General features: G+C 29.0%; 1 long non-coding RNA gene across 1 annotated transcript; it reads left to right on the plus strand.

Moving 5' to 3' along the window:
• Positions 1-2041: 2041 nt before the first annotated feature.
• LOC134720986 (uncharacterized) lies at positions 2042-5075 on the plus strand. Its single transcript, XR_010107818.1, has 3 exons — positions 2042-2354; positions 3485-3553; positions 3986-5075. It is a non-coding gene; the product is annotated as an uncharacterized LOC134720986 (long non-coding RNA).
• Positions 5076-6338: the final 1263 nt, after the last annotated feature.

Below are 6338 nucleotides of genomic sequence, written 5' to 3' on the forward strand. Positions count from 1 at the left end.
TGAATACGATGTGAACGATGTAAATACTTTAGTACAAAGGTATAGACTTGGTACACATTATTTATACGATGTTGACGATGTAAATGATGTATAAACGATATTGTCAACATCACGATGTATACGAGGTTAACGATTTAAAAAGAAAGTTATAGAGTCGATTTACTACATAAACACGATGTTGACACGATATTGTAAACATTGCGTTAAAACAATGTGAACGATGTGAACACAAAGGTAAAGACTTGGTTCACAACATATTTTCAACATAAACACGATGTTGACACGATATTGTTACAATCACGATGTATACGATGTTAACGATGTAAACACAAAGATTAAGACTTAATTCATAACATTTATACAAATGTTGACAATGAAGAAACGATATTGTTAACATCACAATGTATACGATGTGAACGATGTAAACACAAAAGTAAAGACTTGGTTCACAATATATATACAATGTTGACCATGTTAAAACGATATTGTCAACATCACGATGTATACGATATCAACGATGTTAACAGAAAGTTATAGAGTCGATATACAACATTAGCACGATGTTGACACGACATTGTCAACATTACGAATATAAGATGTGAACAATGTAAACACAAAGGTACAGAACGTAAAGATAGGATACAAAGTTAACACAATAACGACACTATAAAATTGACATTGCGATGTTGACAATATCGACAAAACAACGTGCACTGGACATACTTTATGTAATATTGACTTTTTTTAAATTTCTTACAAACTCTTTGTCTTCGATTTAAAAAATGCCATTATGTCATTGATTTCAGTAATCGGTACTTTTTGTTCTTAGCTTTGTAAGAAATTTAAAAAAAAGTCAATATAACATATAAATTGTTCGTTTGAAAACTTATCTGTTAGTAGAACTAATTTTAAGAAATATCATCTTCTGAAGGACAAATATCCACTGAAAGTTGTTATCGTAACTTTGTTATAGTGAAATATATAAAAAAAATAATTATGGATGTGTTTCTCAAAGTGATATCAATAGAATGTTCAATATCTTTTATTCAACAAAACAGGAAAATAAAACTGTGATAACAAAGTACTTGATAAGAAGACTAGGAATTGGACGGTATACTTCCGGAAACAACGTTGACAGACGTAAAGTCGAATTGATGAAGTTCTCATGGGTCACTGGTATCAACCAAAGATAATGGTGGGACTGATGTGTTCTATTGCTTGTCGTTTTCCTTTTCATTTTTAGCCATGACGTTGTCATTTTATTTTCAACTTATGAGTTTACATGTCCTTTTAGTATGTTACGGCTTTCGTTTAGTGACATTTAATTCCTGTTATTTGCTGTTTTGTTGTTTGCTTGTTTTCAATTACACTAAATGAACATTAATATATAAATGAAAGTGGTTAGTGTTAAGCAGTGACACCTAACGAAAATTGTTGGGTCGAACAAAATACTTTTGCACAGGGATCTTGACGATTTTGTTTCAGTTGTTAAGAGTGTTGTTCTGAACAATAAAAACACAAAAAAAATAAGACAAAGTTATATTTGACTATACAATTAATTGAAAAACGACGTTGCACTATAACTTTTATTTTCTATATAAATATTACTATATAAACAGCGAAAATAAAAAGATATTTAATATAATGCTTTAGAGTTTGTATCAAGCTGAATTAGTTGTAACATGGGATCTACCTTATATTCTTACGTTGTATTTCTTTTTCAAATCCGTAACAGACAAATGTTGCCAGCTTTCTCTTTCAAATGTGTCAGACAAACTACAAATAAACTTTTAGAATACAGTTCCTTGAGATTATCGATTTATGAATCATCTTTATCTGACCACGTGCATTAAACACATAAAAATGAATATCTGGAACATAAAGGAAATAAGTATACTTTAGACTAGTATAAAAAAATGACCTTGACGAGGCATATTTGTGACTCGCGGGTAGGTTAATGCGGTTTCAAATCATTTTTGACGATTTTTTATGATAGCATCGAAATCTCATCTATTACGTCATTTTCGAAACTATACGAATTTTGATTGGCTAAATCGGACGTTGGGAGAATTTGCTATGGAGTGGTGATTTTTTGGTTACACCGAGATCAAAGATTTATCAACTTGTTGTTTTTCGACAACATCATAGCGACATTAACAATATCTTCAAACATAACCGTTGTTCCCTTGAACACTTACAGTTTTGAGGAAGAAAATCGCGAAAAACTAAGATTCATCAACGTCCATGTTTAGCTTGTCACGTCACACTCATTAACATCAGCTGTTGAGCACCTTGTCAAAGAAGTCGGCACATGGAAATCACAATGGAAAGGAGGATTTTGCATACATTTTGAGGTAAATACGTTGTAAATTGTAACTCTTTATCATCGGTACCCATTTCTTCTCATTGAATTTATTGAATTGAACCAAAACATTCATAATTCGTCATTTATTTCGATAACAAACGACGAAAACCGTTGACCTATGAATCAATCAATGAAGCAATAAAGTTAGCTAAATGGAAAAAATGCTCGGAGAAAGATTGTTTTAATATTAGTTATAGTACTAGACTTGATTTTTCCCATGCCAACTGTTACATAATCATTACCTCCCCCCTTTAATCCCCCCTTGGTTCAGTGTATGCAATAAATTAAAACTATTCATTTATGCATACATAGCTCCTTAACTTTGGTAGTAAGGGGTGCACCCCCTATGCGCATCTGGTGCAACAAAATTGGTACCGTTGATTTTATTATCATATATATACCCAGTCTACCTCTCCTTAATAGGCTTAGTCATATTTTTTTTATACTTTTATACACCACCCACACAAAGTCTACAAATGAACAGTGTTGGTGTTTTTACATGTTGAACAGAGAATGACATTGTTTCAATTCAGAATTATTTTTTTTTATTGTTATTTAACTAAAGCACTGTTTCACAAATAGTATTTATATATTCATTGTCATTTCTAAGTTTATGAGAAAATACCAGTCACACAAAGACAAAGAATTTATAAATGCATGTACAAACAAATAAAAGGTACTATTAAGTCATATTTAAGTTAACAGGCTACTGAGATTTTACAATATGAGAGAATTTGCTCATCTTAGTTAATATATTATCTAATTTAATTTTTAGTTAAAGATATGAAAATTTTAAATTGATCACCACTTTTATTCAATTGACATTTTAAAGACTATTTATTACTTGTAGGATTTGCTTGATAACTATTAAAATGTTATAATCCAAATAAGTGACATTGACATGATCAATTGATGTAAATGTTTCAATATCATACAGATAAACTACCCAACAGTTTTTTTTTTAAATATTTGCCACTGGACGTTAAACAACCAACAATCAATCTTTTTTTTTAAATATCTCCTTTATTGCCTATTTCCTACATGTTTTTAAAAAAATCTTTTGGTGTGTTTATTGCTTATAAAGTTTTGGTTATGCAATTTTATATTTGTCTTTTGCAGAATTTGTATTCACTGGTTTTTTTTTACTGCTTCCAAGTGACTTGACATGTAGGAAGTCTGCATTATCATGTAAGCATTCAAATATTATATTATTGTTACTGACACTTATTTTATAGTCACATGAAGTGATATGAAAGCTATTTAAAGATTAATTGCTTATGAGTTTAGATTAATCTGTCTATAATTATATTTATGTGTTAAGAAAGTAAACAAACATGGCAATTATTTTATTACAAACATGTAAGTTTACTATTGGTTTTACCAACCACTGCTGATACTAAGGGCTTAGGCTATTAAGCTTACTAAAATTTGAATATATATTGAAGTTCTCTTTTTAAAACAGAATAAGAATAAGATGATTTTTATGTTCAAAATACAGGGCACTTTTATAGCATATAAATCAAGTACAATGATTGAAGTAATAGATATTATGCATATATATACTAGTAGCAATGGGGCTTAATTAAATATATTGTGTATAATAATATATTTTTTTTGCAGGATTTTAAGATGAATGAGAAACAATGGCTACTTCCAATACAATAGCACATTTGATAAAATGAATAAGACACAAGGACTGCACTTGTCATTCTAAGGAAGATCAACAAATGGAACACAAACAAGGATATTATTTTCATATTAGATTCCTGTTCATGAGATATAAAGAGAAAATTAATTTTCCTGAAAAGACTCTTTACTTATACATATGTGTGACAAAATGAATGGAATCAAGACTATTTTAACTGTGCTAAAAGGAATACAAATTAGAAGTTTTAATTGACTGTATTAAAAATAAGTGAGAAAAAGATTTGCTGTATGAAAAAGCAGGTTCAACAAAAGGAAATAGGTTGAAATGAATGAATAACTAACTGCAATGATTCTGGAACATGTATTTAATTCATGATCATTAAAGAAAAAATTCATAAGAAAGTGGAATACATATAGTATGTGATATTGTGTCCTAATTATCATCACTGAGAAGAGGATGTTTCACAGAACTTTTACTTCATAAATGTGTCACTGTGAACAAATTGTGATTTCATTCGGCGGATAAAGTATATTTAGCTGTGCTCCATGGAATATTAAAATCAAAATTATTAATATTGTTTATTAATAATAATGTGAAACAAAATCAAAAGTATTAGGAATGATGAAATGTTTTCACATACAAATTAGCAAATAGATTCATCAATAGGATCACCCATTCCCTAATTTCTATGATTGTGAAACATGTTTTATAACCAAAACAAAAAAAATCTATGATATTTGGTTATGATGGTAAGTTGTGACACATAGAAAAACATACATTTTGTAGCACATGAAGTAAAATAAGTCATGTTGGCTGCATTTAATACACAATTTCAAATCAATCAATCAGTGAATATGAAACAACTTTGAGATTGCCCTGTAGTGTTTTCTGTCAGACACTGATCATATATTCCCTTACAAAAACATTCACTCCACCTTTTAAGAAAGTACCAAATAATGCTTATTGAAAAGCAATTATCAATAATTCAATTATCTAATTACATGAAGCTTAAAAAGATGATAAATATTATAATTTAAATTTTCAATATTGTTTAAACTGATGTCTGCTAGTTTTATGCTGTTTATCCATAAAAATATACACCTCATTGATGGTTAGCATTGCAATTATAAAAGATAATATATTATATTGATATAAATAAAATATAGATTATTTAAACAGTTGTCCAAGTTCATGATTTTTTCTAATTTATACAGATTTGGGCCACAGATACATAAATTGGGGTCTGAACTGGAGGGGGGGGAGGAGGGTCAATTAGTTGTTAAGAGTATTTTTATTTATTGTTTTTTATTCAAATAGCATCTTTTCTTTACCCTGCAAAATTATTATTATATTTTCTTTAAAAAACTTTACACCCTATATATACCTGTATTTCTGTTTCTTATAACTTAAAAAGAAGGCACAGATTACAGCTGATTTCTTATTGCATGTAGAGCAAGACTTTGGTTACCTTGTTTGCTTTTTTGTATATATATTGTACAATGATAATTTAAATAACATCCAATTGCATTTAATTTTAATATTTACAGGTTTAAGTTTGTCTATATTTATTGTTTGAAGATGACAATCTTAAGTGCTTTAAGCTTGGGTAAATGTTTATACAAACAAACAAAAAAGGCCAACCAAACTTTTACTCTACAAGCTTTAGGAAATTAGCTGTAAAAGAAAATATTCTGCAGTTTTAGAATACTTTATTCTCATAAACTTAATACAAATTAAAGTTACAGAGATAATGGTACATATACACATACATAGAATTAATACATATTCTGGAGTTTTAAGTATGCTTGAATGAGACACAGAATGTTCATTGAATGTGTATATGGTGTAAAGGGAATGTGTGATGAAAATGTAGCAGGATTTGAAATATAATTAAATTTCCATTAGGTCTTGGACTATCATATTTGGTATAAATTTAATTTATAGTCCCATACTTACTAACCATCATAATTTTTTTTTATGAAATCAACATCTATTTTTCTTTAACTTTGTTTTCTATCAGTATGTGGTAATTGAATTTATTGAGAGAAAAAATAAGCAGTACATTGAATATATATTCCAAGCTGTCATTATATATGGTGTGATTGCCACTGTGACCAACGACTGAATGATGTACAGTGTATGGGTCTGTATGATTTATTAAAAATGAGAAGGATTCAAGATTTTATTGTACACTCTGACAGTTTACACTGTTACAAGAGGCAAAATCCAAACATGAGAGGCACCTCATCTGACAAAATAGAAAACACAATTCAAAGAACTATTTGATTGATTGAATGGTGTTTAATAACACTCTAACACTGTTGT

Source organism: Mytilus trossulus, chromosome 6 (assembly GCF_036588685.1).
Source record: "Mytilus trossulus isolate FHL-02 chromosome 6, PNRI_Mtr1.1.1.hap1, whole genome shotgun sequence".
In the NCBI taxonomy this organism is placed as follows: Eukaryota; Metazoa; Mollusca; class Bivalvia; order Mytilida; family Mytilidae; genus Mytilus; species Mytilus trossulus.